The sequence below is a fragment of the Pleurodeles waltl genome, chromosome 8 (genome assembly GCF_031143425.1).
Source record: "Pleurodeles waltl isolate 20211129_DDA chromosome 8, aPleWal1.hap1.20221129, whole genome shotgun sequence".
Taxonomy (NCBI): Eukaryota; Metazoa; Chordata; class Amphibia; order Caudata; family Salamandridae; genus Pleurodeles; species Pleurodeles waltl.
In genome coordinates this window covers 792321492-792336414 of record NC_090447.1, presented here as the reverse complement: position 1 = coordinate 792336414, position 14923 = coordinate 792321492, and the positions used below count along the sequence as shown (strand labels likewise).

The 14923-nt window shown below is 43.1% G+C and overlaps 1 protein-coding gene across 12 annotated transcripts in view; it reads left to right on the top strand.

Annotated features, from left to right (window-relative positions):
• HTR1F (5-hydroxytryptamine receptor 1F) overlaps nucleotides 1-14923 on the top strand; it is a 2610837-nt gene that overhangs the window by 1521447 nt on the left and 1074467 nt on the right. For 7 of the 12 annotated variants that reach the window (XM_069205044.1, XM_069205046.1, XM_069205043.1 and 4 more), the window contains one exon: nucleotides 2723-2970. The exons of the other annotated variants lie outside the window; for them this stretch is intronic. The gene's annotated coding sequence lies outside the window, so the exon portion shown is untranslated. The remainder of the gene's footprint in view (nucleotides 1-2722; nucleotides 2971-14923) is intronic. 12 annotated transcript variants of the gene reach the window in all.

Here is a 14923-nt window from a genome sequence, read left to right as displayed (position 1 = left end):
TCAGCAACTCAGTTATAGAGATTGGTTCCTCAGTGCGGGGAGGGCTCCGGGTAGCAATGTGCTATATAAATAACCTAACCTAACCTGCCATGAGCCTCAATGGGTAGTATAAATGTTGGATTAGTGTTTTGAGATCTGACTCCAACTGACAACATACATCTTGTATAGTTTCCCTATTCAGACAAAACTATTTTATTACATCCCCTTCTTCCATGGTCTGAAGGTCTGGGAATTGATGGTGCATTACAGGTTGTCATTGCCTCCCTCTCCGAGGGTACCTATGTGTGGAATCAAAGAAATAGGTGCATCAGTCACAGAGTCCAGAGCACATATATGATGAGTAAGACAAAAGTAATGTGACAAAACATTACTGGCTGAAAAACCATTACACACATTTCACATTTCAATTGACTACTCCCCAAGATCTAGCTATAATTCCCATTGTTGTCTACACGTGTTGACAACATCTGTGCACATCATACATCTATATGGTCCTCATGTGCACTTTGGTATAGGAAAGAATGTTTCCTCCCAGAATTCTGTCACCGGTGGTGTACAGTGTACCACGGTTATATGACATTTATGACCCGTAACACACTACACTCATGATTGTGTACTAGAAATTACACATCAATGGAGAATTATATATGTTGATATGTTGCGACACATTTGTAGTGGTAGTGTCAAATTTAGCAGTTTCAACATCTAAAATGGTGGATGCCTGACCTCGTATATTGGACTTTTGGAAGCTGATGCCGCCGCCGTAACCCAAACACTCAGTGGGTGGTTTCATCCACGGTGGTCCCAGCCATAGGCTAACATTATTGACTGTGATGGTTGCGGACCAATGTCTGTGCCCATCTACGCTGATGATCATGTACGTGGCATACATGTACACTGTGATTTGAAAAATAACTCAATTGCTTCCTGGCACTGCTGCCATCAGCACCTCTGCCACTTTAGCTACTGTGTGCCACCTCTGGGGGCAATCTTATCAGGCCAGCAGGTGAAAGGGCCCCTGCCTTCTCTCCGGAGGAGCTGGAGAAACTTGTTGATGAGGCCTTTCCCCTGTATGGTCAGCTCTATGGCTCACCAGAAGAACAGGTAGCTAGCTACCTCACATAGATAAGGGACTATGTTCAACAGCATCCTTTCCCACAGCCTACAATGTGCCTCTGAGTCCCAGGTATCTTTTGGATTAATGTACTTACATTTTGTGGTCCATACATAGGATGTACATGTCATGGATTGTGGAGCCCTGTACTTTGGGTATTTCACACGACCACTGTGTTGTGTGATATTTGATGACCCCTAGATCCTCCTTCTGTTGCACTCATATGTCTATGCAAGTAAACTTTTCAGGGTAACAACAATAAATATGATGATCAGATGATTATAAATAAGAAAATACATGTATTTGCATTACAGCATGAGCTGTGTATGTATACTGTTATAAGCACTTGAGGAGGATGTTGGCAATGTTTACAGTCCCACATATCACTCAGCCCAGATCAGGCCTTGCCAAACTGTTTTCTGAGAGGTAGCTAAACCTCATTGACCCCTTCAGAGTGCCACAAAACCTGGAGTTCATATATAGGATGGCCACAATATGTACTGTTGTGCATTGAAGTGATGGAAATGTTATGTTCATGTTTGTTCAATATGATCAGCTGCAGAAAGCAAGGCCTGACAAAGGGGTTCCCATTAGGGGCCATAGCCCAGGCTTGGCCAGAGTTACTGTAGCAATGCAACTGATGCAGAGGGTAAACGCCCGGTAGACCTGCAGATCCTTGGATGTTCCCATAATGAGTCTTCAGAACCAATAGTAGGTCTGAATGCTTTTACATTGACTACATTTGGAATGCTGACTGAGGTAATCCCCTAATCTGCTACATCTTTCAATTGAACCACACTGTCAATGTGTGACATTTACTACTGATAGACCCCTAACTCCCACAGGTCTTTTGTCACTTTTCCCTAAGTCATATTTGCACTGTAGCAGCCCACTGCACAAGTGGCACACATACAGTGCAGCTAGTAGGTTAGTTCTCAAGAGATCCTTACATGTAAATCACTAGCTTTGTTACTTTGAACCAACCAGCTCAAACATACCTTGGTATGTTGAATGTAATCTCTATAAGATTACCAAATATGGTAAAAGGTGTATCCTGTGAGACCAGTACATACCACACAAACTCAATCAGATGTAGCATGAGATTTCATTATGTAGTCCACATGTCCACACATCAACAGAGAGGAAGCTCTCGGTGACTCCCATGCCAGCACTTTCATTGGGACCCAAGTCTTAAGGTGCAGCCTTGACTATGGTATTAGTCTGTAAAGAGCATATGCAACAAGTCAAAGTGCCTGGATATAAAGGTGTCTGTACAGTCATGCACATGTAGTTTACCCTTCAGAAGGTCACAACTGTGTGTTGTGTTTGATGTGGCTCACATCACAGAACACATTGGTTGGCCCTGGGCTACATGATGTTAGTGGACTTGGTTAAACATTGTAGGTCATGACCAGGGTTGTGGATCGTCAGCAGATGACTGCAAAAGTGTGCATCTATATCCCTGTACTTATCAGCATGTGACATTTCCAAATGTAGTGTGTTAACAAATCAAAAATGATAGTGCTAAGTGTCCACAAAATGTGTGTGGACTAACAAGATATCCTAAATTATGCAATTATGAACTCTTAGTTTATTGTATCCATTCAGGTCAACAATCATCAGAAGCAAGTCATTTGGAGAGCCATCGCCCGGAAGGTGCGGACTTTGGGGGTCTCTTGCCAACACATGGTCCATTGCCGGAAAAGGTGGGAGGACCTGAGGCACTGGGCCTGATAGATCACGGAGGTCCAGCTGGGGCTGTCCTCCCAACGTGGACACTGTGCACACCAGACCCTGACCCCCTAATGGCCCAGAGCTTGATGGGCAGTTAAGGGAATCACAGCAGCTACAAGGGGGTGAGTCCTGGGCAGATTCATACATGTTACATTGCCACCTTTATTTGCCAGAAGCAACCATCTCACCCTGAATATTGGAGGTGGCCCATGTGGGACGCACAAGAAGAGTTACAGTTTGTGTAGATCTGGGAGTAGGTGCATGCTGATGTGCCTTGCCTATTGTTCAAATGACCAAATAACCAGGTACACAGCCGAGTCTAGTCCACTACCCATATGCTCGAGTGAACAGACACTTGGCTGAGTACAGTGATCAATCAGCTCATGGTGTTTGTTGTGGGTGACGCAACAGGCCACTAGTCTTCAGTGTGTCATGAGTGCTGGTACCTCACTATTGTGTCTCATGTGATGGTGGCCCTCATTTATGTGGCATAGCACATAGTGCACATTGGGTGCAGTCACTGAGTAAGTGAGGAAAGTACAGTAACATTAATTGGCTAACATCACTGTTGCCAACAGTATTTGTGCCTATATGTTGGCATGTGTACCTTTTACTTTAGTAGTATCATTTACACTACTGTTTCCCAAATGATCAACATGTCTTCATGGGATGATGTCTGATTCCATCACATATGTGTGCATGCAAAAATGTATTGGTAAATAGTTATATGCACAGGGTATACAGTTCATGTGTTACCACAGACAGGAGTTGGTGGGTCATACACACCTCAATCCATTACTCAATGTAATTTGTCATGTCCAATTGCTGAAGCAATAAAGGACATGACAAGTATACCTACAGTATTTATTCATAATGTGCATTTCAATGGGGCAGACCCTCAATCTGGCCCCCTCATGGGAAGAAAGACAGTTTGTGTGGAAGTGCATTAGACAGACACCAGGGTTGGGTAGATTCACTATTTTCTTTAAAAAATAAATGCTCCTTGGCCTCCACAACGCTTTCTACTCTCTCGGTGGGGGCAGATGGAGGGTAAATCTCCAATCGAATCCACAAGAGTGCAGAAAGACTACTTATTTATCTTGAAGACTACCTATATACCATGAGGTCTATGACATCATGCGTGAGGTCTCTAACCCTGACTGTATGAAAAGGGATATCACACCATTCTAAAAACTATGTGACATAAAGGCCATTGTTTCTCTCATTTTTAAAAAATCCTCCATGGACTGTTGGTCCTCAGCAATTTTAGACCAATTTCATTGTTAACTTTCCATAAAACTTCTCGAATGCTATGTTAGTAAAAAACTCTCCCGCCACCTGGAACAACACACCCTATTAGAGCAGAAATTGTTTGGATTTAGACCAGGGCTTGGTACTGAGTCAGCCCTATGCACTGCCATGGATGAGCTCTGGATACTAGTCGATCATGACCAGTCAGCAATCCCGATCCTTCTTGATCTATCTGCTGCTTTCCTCACGGTAAACCATAACATCCTTCTAGACAGACTCACCTTGCCTTGAGTAGGAGGAAGAGCACGGAAATAGCTGACTACTTTTTATCTGAGCTCAGCCAGGCTGATGCTCTCCCGCCTTTTAGATCTGCTTTTAGGGATGTGAACCATGGACTGCCCCAAGGATCATCCCTCAGCCCTATTTTGTTCAATCTGTATATGAGGCCAATTGTGACCCTTACTAAATCTCATAATTTTAGACTAGTTAATTATGCAGACTATACCAAGCTGATCTTGTCACTAGATATTGACTATTAGACAGCAGTCAATGTCTTTCATAACTGTGTGAAGGACATCACCATATGACTGAACTCTAACTCTACCTGTAGAGGACGAGCCTACTCCTCCTGACTCGTTCCGCTATCTGGGAGTTATTTTTTAAAACAAGCTGTCCCTTTAAAACTATACTACAAAAGTGTACCATGTTTTTTTGCTTCTTCAAAGTCTGTGAAAAGTCTCCCTATGCTGCTGTCTCACCCCAAAACCTTGATTGTGTGCAATGTGATCTTGAGAAGACTTGACTGCTGCAATTCTCTCCTCTTATGTGCACCTGATTTTTTAATAAAAAGACTACATAGAGCTCACGCCACTGTGGCCAAACTGGCTTTGAACAAATCCAGATGATCGTCCGCCTTGGACGCTATTAAGGAGCTACACTGGCTATTAGTCAAACAGAGAATAGTCTTTAAATCCTGATGCATTGCTTTCCCAATCCCTCTAAGGAACAATTTTCAAAGATATTCCACTGGGAGATGTCTGCCCTCCTCACCGACCAACGTTATTTGGATCTCCATATTCAAGAAACTATGCAGGGGGGACTAATAAAGGGAGGTCAGTCCAAATCTGGAATCAGCTTCCTGACTTCCTGAGATTTTCAGTGAATCTTCTGCATTTCAGGAAAGCCCTGAAAACGTGTATCTTTCCTCAGTAATGTTTCACGCTCTCTCTTTTTTGTCAGCTGTGGAGCTGGAATTCAACCGGTATTTAAGGCTACTGGCACCATGATAACTTTCTGGTTTCAAGTATGCTCTATAAACACAAATACATATATAAATATAACTATTAACATAAATATAAATAAATAAGGTTCCGGGAGCATTTGTCACTGTCGGGGGCTGCTCCTACAATACAAAATCCCTGGAACCCTAGAGTGCTTTCTGCTGCCGGGGGGGATGGACATAAAAAAAGTGGTGCCCATTTTGGGGTATTGACATAGCATGCCTGAGCTGGCCTCTCCCATCCCTTTTGCTAAAAACATAAATACTACACGCAAGCCAGACCTAGAGACTAGGAATTGCCTCTCTGTGTTTTTACTGCTGTCTAAAGTTCATATATTAATTTGAAGAAATTCGGAGTTATTTGTTTAAACTTTCAACAATTCACCCACAAAAAATGGGTGCTTGTACAATCATGATATGACCCCAAAAGGATTGGGCTGAATGAACCATTTATGTCAACCTTACTGTGGAGGCATTGCGGTGGACATGTATGGTTTATCCTGCTCAGTTAAGTGGTTAATGTATAGTGTAGATAAATTATATTTGTAATTATATTTTAGATTATATTTTTATTTAATTATCAACATTTATGAAAATACCTTTTCAAACATTTTATAAATTTTAAATAATATTTGTGACATGTATTTAACGAAAACTTTGCATTTTTCTGTGCATGTTAATATTAATAAATAATGATATTACATTTTATCCATTCAGTTCAATTATAGGTAAGAATAGGAGTCTCAGGGATGGGCTGTGTGTTTCACAGAAGAGACATCTTCTAAATTGGTGGGGTTAGAATGAGGTCGTTATAGGTTAAGGGGTTTAATCCTGGATGTTTTGTTAGTAGGGGTTAGTAATTTTTTAGTTTAACTCTTGTGTTTCTGTTAAATTCTCATGTATTGTGTTTGTTGAGTTTTGACATAGCCTTTTATCGTAATTGCAATTATTTTCTTTAGAAAGTGTATGCTTTGTGTCTTTGTTTTGTCGCTGAGACAATATGGTTTCCTATTACAGGTGAAGTTGATCATTTTCAAAGATTTCACAGTTGAGGTTCTTTATTTTCAATAGAAAATGCTTTGTAGTTATTTAAAACCTATATATTTTTTCACATTTTCTTCCAATTTTTCGGATTTCCTGGAGTGATGTTTCTTAAAGATGTTTGGGATTTGGAAGGATTCCTAGAACTCGATATGCTTTTTTGCGGGTTGGTATTTTTAAGGAGGATAATAGTTTTACACGTTTTTATGGTATTTTAAATGGATTTGCATGTGTGAATTTTTGTTTATAGCTTAACGAATCGTCAGCATCTAAACTGTAACTATATTATTAATTATTTGTTTGGAGTGGCCATGCGGGGTAAGATATATTGTGACTTTGTTATTTAATTAGTTTATGCTGCTTGTTTTGTGATATAGTTTTTATTAATACTTTAGTCATCGTTTTAACAATAATACAACAACAAAATTGCACTTTTTGTAAGATCACCCCTCACCACCAAAGAAAGAAATAAACTCTCCAGTTTAAACAAAGGGAGAAAATAGACCGCATCTAAGGCCTCAGTGTACGCACACGACATCAGTATTTGGAGTTGTGTCAAAGAGGGCTGTCAGACTTGAACCATAGGTCAATCACAGTGTGTATCCATTATAGTCGCAATTTCCAAGATCAAATAAGGTTAATTCGTCCCCATCTCCTCCCCACGGCAAGGTCAATACGCGTTTACTGTAACAAGGTAGTCTTTTGATTGTTGCCAAATATTCTGTGGACGTGAGGTTAGTGGCTTGAAGTAAGCGTATATTTCACTGTTTGTGCCGCAGTAAATGAGGCTGCGTATCCAAACCCCTAGTGTTGGTGCAGACTGTGAGATCCAGTGTAAGGCTACCTCTAGTTTACACAACAGTAGTGCTAGTGCAGTATATTGTCTAAATGATTTAGGAATATTACGCAGGTAGCCCAGCAAGTTCAGGAGGGGGTCAGGGTCTAAAACTACATCTACCAGGAGGGAAAGACATGTAAACATTTCCCTGCAATATTGAGAAACAGTCGGAAATTTCCATGACAAGTGTCAGCCATTGGGGTCTGACATCTAATGCACTCATGAGGGAGAGGTGTCTATTTTGAAAAGGGAGGCTGGTGTGACATACAGGCACCTGAGGAATTTGTTGTGTATTAGGAGGTGGAGATTATTCATGGAAACTGAGCGTTTTAGTGCAACATTCTATCCACATTTTATCTGTTATGAGGTGTCCCAGGTCCCTCCCACAGTATCTGTGAAGCACAGCATCATGCGTGGGTAGTAGGGCTATGCATGCTCTATACAACCTGGAGACCATGCTAGCCCCATCCAGTTCTGAAATAAGCATCGTAAGCGGTGTGGTCAGTTGGTGCAAGCGGGTAAGTAGTGACAAGGGCACGCAGCATCCACTATGGTCTTTGCAGTACAAAATGGTCCATAGGGAATGCAGCCAAGAGCCGCAAGTCATCTGTTCTATAAAATATATGCCCAGTAGGAAATAGGTCACCCATAGTGTATAGGGACAAGTCTTTAAGTGTACACTTGACGAGCTGTTAGCAAGCCAATGGAAGCCAGGGATTGTCAGCTAATGGCGAGGAGGGAGAATAAAGTATCCCACCTGCCAACATACAAGCCAGTCTACGCCAGGCCCAGCATGTGGTGGAAAGTGTCTATACATTCCTGGGGTCCAGTGCATGGCCCTGCTGAAGAAACATACGCGGACTGGCGGGGTGAATCATGTCACGTTCAGGTACTGTGTATGGTATGCCTGAATTTGAATGGTACCAATGATATACAAAACTGCACTGGGCTGCTAGGCAGTACAGATGAAAGTAGGGGAGACCATACACCCCCATTCATAAGGAAGTACAAGTACCTCCCATTGTACCCTCAGAGATCTATCCACGCAAATCAGGCGTGTCAGTAATCTACCGGCTATCTGAAAAATAAATTAGTTAGGGGGATAGGAATGTTCATAAAAAGATATAAGAATTTGGGAGGACTGCCATTTTGACAATAGCAATGCGATCTGCCAAGGATAACAGAAGTCTTACCCAGTATTCTATTTGAGTTTCTAGCTTAACCGTCACCGACCCATATTTGAGGCACACAATTTGGTCTATATCATGATGGACGTGTCTGCCGAAATACTTAACTGTCTCTGTGCTGCACTTTAACAGGAAGTGAGTGCCCACTTAAATGGTGGTGCCAGTCAAGGTGAACAATTCAGTTTTGGACCAGTTAATCCGGATTCCCGAGAAAGTACCAAAACGGATAATCTCCGGTAATAACGGCTCCAAGTTCCTATCCGGATGGCGGATAAGTAATAATATATCATCCTCGTATAGCGAGACTAATAGGCGGGCCAGTGTGAAACTGCAGTGCACTGTGAAGATGGTTCTTTTGCAACTGCCGCACCAATGGGTCCATTGCTATTATAAAAAGCAGGATGGGAAAGGGGACATCCCTGGCGCGTTCCACTGTACACTGGGATGGGAGGGGAGAGTGTGCCATTCACCCTGATGCATGCAATTGGATTAGCATAAAGTAGTTGGATCAGGGAGGTAAATCCCTGGGGGAACCCCAGTTTACGGCATGCAGCAAATAAAAAGGGCCTCTCTGGAGAATTGAATGCCTTTTCGGCATCTAGAAAGATAACCAAAGATAACCAAAGCTGGCACAGAGGCGTCTATCCTATTCTTTACTGCAAATAATGTGTGTAAGTTAATATTAGTAGATCTGTGAGGTGGGAATCCAGATTGTACTTGGGAGATAAGGCTGTCCAGCAATTGGGTTAGACGTGTTGCTACCATTTTCACCAGAATCTTATTATCAAAATTTAACAATGATAATGGACGGTACGAACCGCAATAATGGGGGACTTTGCCAGGCTTAGGTAAAAGAATGATGACCGCTTCTCGAATAGTTGGAGGTAGAGTACCTTTAGCAAAGGCCTCATTATAGACTTCCAAAAATTGAGAAGTCTCTTTATAGGTCTTATAAAACTCCCCAGTAAATCCATCCAACCCTGGAGTTTTGGAGCCATTAAAGGTGCCTATGGCTGTAATTATTTCTTCACATGTGAAGGCTCTCCCAGGTATCTTTGTTGTGCCTTCGTGAGCCACACCATGGCCACCTCCACCAGCCAATCAGTCAATGCCATGGTATCACAAAGACCTCGGTGACCATCCAGTGTGGTAAAAAAGGAAAGAAAAGTTTATAGTACCACTTCAGTGCCCATTACATGTGAACCATCATCAGCATAGAGCTCTAAGATATAGGTCCCGGGGGTGGCAGTTTCAACAAGCATGCCAGCGTCCACCAGGACGTTCACCCTCACCATAGCGGTGCGCAGTAATATATTTCCCCAGAAAAAGGACCTTCAATTCTGCCAGCTCCTGAAACTCCTCCATCAGGGTCACACGGGCTTTCAACCCGGGGTCTCCAACCAAACACGCACCTGCCCAGTCCAGGTCCTGGAGAGCAGTCTCTACTTTCGCCAGACTTATGCGTATGGACCTGAGGACACCAGCAAACTGTGTGATGCATATGCCCCTAGCATAAGCCTTAAACTCCTCCCAAAGGGAGGTAAATGTGGAGAGTGACCCCACATTTAATTCAAAGTATTCCTTTATAGCCTTTTGTAGATCAGCATGAAACAAAGCATCTTGATGTGCCAGGGAGGGAAAGCACCAATAGCAATCCCACATACCTGGTTGCAGGATGTAGCATGACATCACCTCCGGGGAATGGTTTGAGAGTGTGCGGGACAAATGGCTGACAGAGGTCAGCCAAGTTGGGACCGATGGGTTTAGAAGCAAGAAGTCAATCCGCGTACATGTATTATGTGGAGCTGAAAAATGTGTGAAGGCTAGGGCCGATTGGGGGTGCACAGTCCATGAATCTTGTGGCCTGTGGGTCTCACAAATGTGCCTAAGGACTGCAGTGCTCTAGGCTTCAATAGCAGGTTGTCTGAGGTGGTGTCCAATAGACGGTCCATTATCATACTGAAATCCCCACCTATAATTATGGAGTCGGGGTTATCTATGTTTGGGGCATAGATGTTAGCTAATAAATGACCTGCCAACACACCCTCAACCAGTATATATCTACACTCGATGTCAGCTGTGGTGGAGATGTGGTGGAAGGGAATATTCTTATGGATCAATATGCAGACCCCAAGTGAATATGAACTATAGTGGGAAAAAAGTCAATGAGGGCCCACTGGGATACAAATGAAAAGGTAGAGCATGGGGATAAATGTTTCTCCTGAAGGAATGCGATCATGGCTTTGTGGCGAGTCAGATATTGCATTACCAGTTTACCCTCATGTGTGTTATTCAAGCCCCTAATATTCCAAGACATAAAATTTAGAGGCAAAGTGCCCTCACATCCAGTGATATCAGCTGTCAAGGGGCCAACTAGATGTGGTGAGTAGGTCAAGCAGAGTTGTATCACAGTGTGCCAATGTACGAACAATGAACAATAAATCAAACAAATGTAAGCATTTAAACCCTGCCACCCTACTCCCAAATGCAGCGTAAACAAACCGGGCGAAATCCCTCAGAAACACCAAAGACATACACAAAAACTCCCCACAAATTAACATGGTCTCAACCATGGGGGGAGCAACACCTCGGCGGTGAGCGTCACTTTGATATATTTTAGTATACATTAGGAAATAAGGAGTAAATAACTTGAAGGGAGAGGATATTGAAACGCTGTGTTAGCCATCTCCGACCACAAGCAGGGCCATCAGTACCACAAAGGAATATCAACGGTTGCATTCTTGTGGAAACAGGTCCGGACTGCCAGAAGGATGCATATCTTGTGGAGAATGTCTAGGGGAGAAAAGTGCTGATAGGACCCAGCCCTGTTGTGGGTCTTGCAGAATTCTAGAACCTCTTTGGGTGCATCAAAAATCAGATTCTGCTGTCTGCATCAACCCTACGGTTGGCCAGGTATAACATACCGTAGCGCAATCCCAACTTGCGCACCTCTACTTCGGCATCCACAAATTTGAGGATGGCTTCCTGTACTACCATATTGAAGTATGGAAATAGGGAGAGCTTCATCCCCTGATAAGTTAAAGGGCCCTTCTCCCAGGCCAATCTTAGTGCCACATCATGATCTCTAAAATTCAGAACTCTCCCAACAATCGGACGAATCGTCACTCCAGGGGCAGGGTGTGGGCCAGGAGATCTATGGGTGATCCTCACGACAATTGTAGCAGTGAAAGACTGAGCTACAATGTATCAAACCTTGCGTCTATACCTTGAAAATCAGAGCGCAGTTCTTGCAAAATTGGGTTGAGGTCGGTATGATGTTCTGACGCATGGCCACCAACTGCGCCCTCCTACATGGTGGCAATGGTATCTGAAGAGGGGGGTGAGGCTTGTTAAATGGAAGCTTGCCCTGTTTAGGCTCCCCACAGACCATAGCTCTCACCAGTGGGGCCTATATAAATTGAACCACCATCTGCGATTGGGCTGATGCTATAGTCAATGCAGGCCAGGAAACACGATTAAATTCGCTCATCGTGCTGAGGCCCCACACACCAGGAACACACTCAAACCAAGCCTAGCAGCAAGCCGCCAAGCAGCCTGACCCTCCTGGACCAATGCCACAAGGCAGCAGATCGAGCCAGGGAAAGGGCCCAGCTGCGTCCAGGACAAGAGCACTCGGGGGGCCCACCGCTTGCCAAGCACTCCTGCAGCCCACGACAGCAGCAGTAGAGAGATACAGTAGAGGAAAGAAGGCTGCCCTGAGCGGCCCTCTGGCCTGAGTCTCAAGCTCACCCGAGCACACGTCACTGCAGGGCCTCCGGGCCGCACCAACAGCAAACAACTGCGGGCAAAAAAACATCAGAATCACAGACGGTGACCCCTCCGCTGCTCCCCACACCTTAAAGAATCTCCGCAGCCCTTTTTATCTATCTCTCATGGCTACTGTTGCTAGGTGCCCCTCCGCCAAAGCTTCATTGCCAGGCGTCCATGTTGGTCGCCGGCTTGGCTCCGCCCCTTTATGATACAGTTGTGAAGTGTGGCATTTTAAAGTAATGACTCATATGTTGTTTGTGTAGTGCTTAAATACTGGAGAGGAGATATAAGATGAAGAAATTGTTATTGATTCATTAGAAATATATTAGCAGTATTTCTATATGTTGCATCTATGATTTTTTCTCTCTTGTGTTTGTTTTTGTTTTTTCTATGAGGAAATATAATTATTAAGTATTGAATTTATTTTAATCCAATATATGAATTTAATTTAATACATTTGTTTAAGATTTATATTTTACAGAAATAAAAGCTGAATTATGTTTTATTTAGTTTAAAAACTAAATATCAATTATACTGGTTGCATTTTTTGGCTTGGTTTGTTGGCATTTTTTAGTTTGATGGCTTATTATGTTTTGCTATTGTTTCTTAGAGTACTTTTTGGGCCATGCCTTCTAAGTCATGTAATCCATGGTTGTTTACAAAAGTTGTATTTTTGCAGGTAACATTTTATGCAGTTGCCTAGTCTTTTTAAAAAGTTTAGGATGTAATTATAGGGATAAGACTTGTTTTTGGTGTAAGTCTTGTCACTGTGTTTTTGCAATAACATTTCTAGTAACTGATATAGGAAACTAGGTTCTGACACATTTAAGCCCTTGGATTTTTTTATGTGGACTACCTATTTTTTGGCCTATTTCTCTGTATAAGTCTAACTAATTGAGCCTCAAGTATTGTAATATTTATTTACTTGGGTACAGGGTGCCAGCCCTTTGAGTCCACCTTTTAAAACAAGGTTCACTGCTATGCAGCAGGGGTAGGAGGCTCTAGGTTTGCTGTGCATGAATCTGTGTACACATGCGTCTACACACATGCGCAGGCTAAGAGAGTGGGACTACCATCCAACTCAGCCAAGTATCTGCGCACAGGCAGCCTACCACAGAAGGGTGACTTCAGGGTTTAGTGCTGACCTGGTGTGGGCCTTATAAAGGGAGTGGCCATTACTTATGAGTACGCAAATCAGTATTGATTACTGAAAAGTGTGTGGTCTTTAATGGATTGTACACTATGACTAAAATTGGCACAAAATTAGAGGTTCACCATAATGAGGCACAGAGACGAGTTTGATGGAATGGTCATATAGTAACAGTGGACCCTGAGTGTAGCCTCATATGGTCTTCTGGGTCAAAGTCTTTATCTTCTGACTCAGTCATTTTTATGGAAGCCAAAATTCTCCATCGGGGCAAGGTTGAAGGATGTATCTGATGAAGCCCTATTAATTATATATAGCCACTGTACGAATTCTCGCTCAATCTCCAAGTGGGAAAATTCATTTGGGTGCCAAAGTTCTCTAATTTGGCAGATTTCTTTCACATTTTTACCTAGTCAAGATTTCTGCCTTTGGACTTGAAGCCCGATTTATGTTTTGGTAGTTGGGCTGCCAAGATGGCAGTCATTGATCAAACATTGGCAGTAGCCACCATCATAGGAGTTCCTGTCAATGCATTTTGCTGCTTGGTGCAGGGCTCCACCAATAAGGTTGCTGCCTTGCACAAAACAGTTTTCTTTTTTATTTAAAAAATGCCTGAAATTTGATTTTCTTGTTGAAAATAGAAATGATAATGCTCAACTCACCATAGGAGTCATCTCCATTGGTGAAAGGGGCATTATTTTATTTTTTTACTGTCCCTCACCACCAGGGTTTACCTGGTGGTGACAGAAAGTAAAAAAACAGCTACACACCCTCGCCTCCAAATTGGGCAGATGGACATGTAGCCAATACTCTGACTTTCCTTATTCTGTTGGGCTGTTGGAGAAGTTGGCCATGGCAGAGATTGAGTAGTCTCTGCCGTGCCCACACTTATGGTCTGCCTGCATCTAAATCAGGCAGGCGAACCAATGTGTTGGTGGAGAGGGAACTCTAATGCAATTTCAAAGGAGTTCCCTCTCCACCAACACAGAAATCAGGCCTTTAGTCTATTTTGGAAGCTCACAATCTTCCTTCAAGGTAAGTCTGAAGCAGTATCTGACAAAGTCCTCTCAGCTGAAACTCCAGAGATCTTGGAACTCCAAACATTTTTCAAGTGCAACATTTCAGACTTTGTGGGTAGCGCTTCTAAGCCTCTAAGGCTTCCCAGGCACAGGACACACCATAGCAGAGGCTACCATCAGGTCCAGTCCAAATACAGTCGTAACTGGTCCACTAATGGTCCACTCAAGGAAAGGCCTCTTGCAGCTTTTGAAATCCTGGGTCACACAATAGATTGGCCAGCTGACTCATGGTGTCCAATTTTGTAGTCCTCAATGCAAGTGGCAACAGATTTAGCCCTGCAGGTCTCCACATATGTTACAGACAGCAGGTCTAGTGCACTACTGATCAGCCTCAGATCCAGAAACTGTTTTGAGGAGCTGGGAGTGAGGTTCTACTTTATTCCCTTTCACGAGCCTGTGGGTGGGGACACTCCCTGGCTAATAGACAAAAGTTTCCAAAGGCAAAGCTTAAGACTTTTGCAGCATATCCTGTTTGATTCACT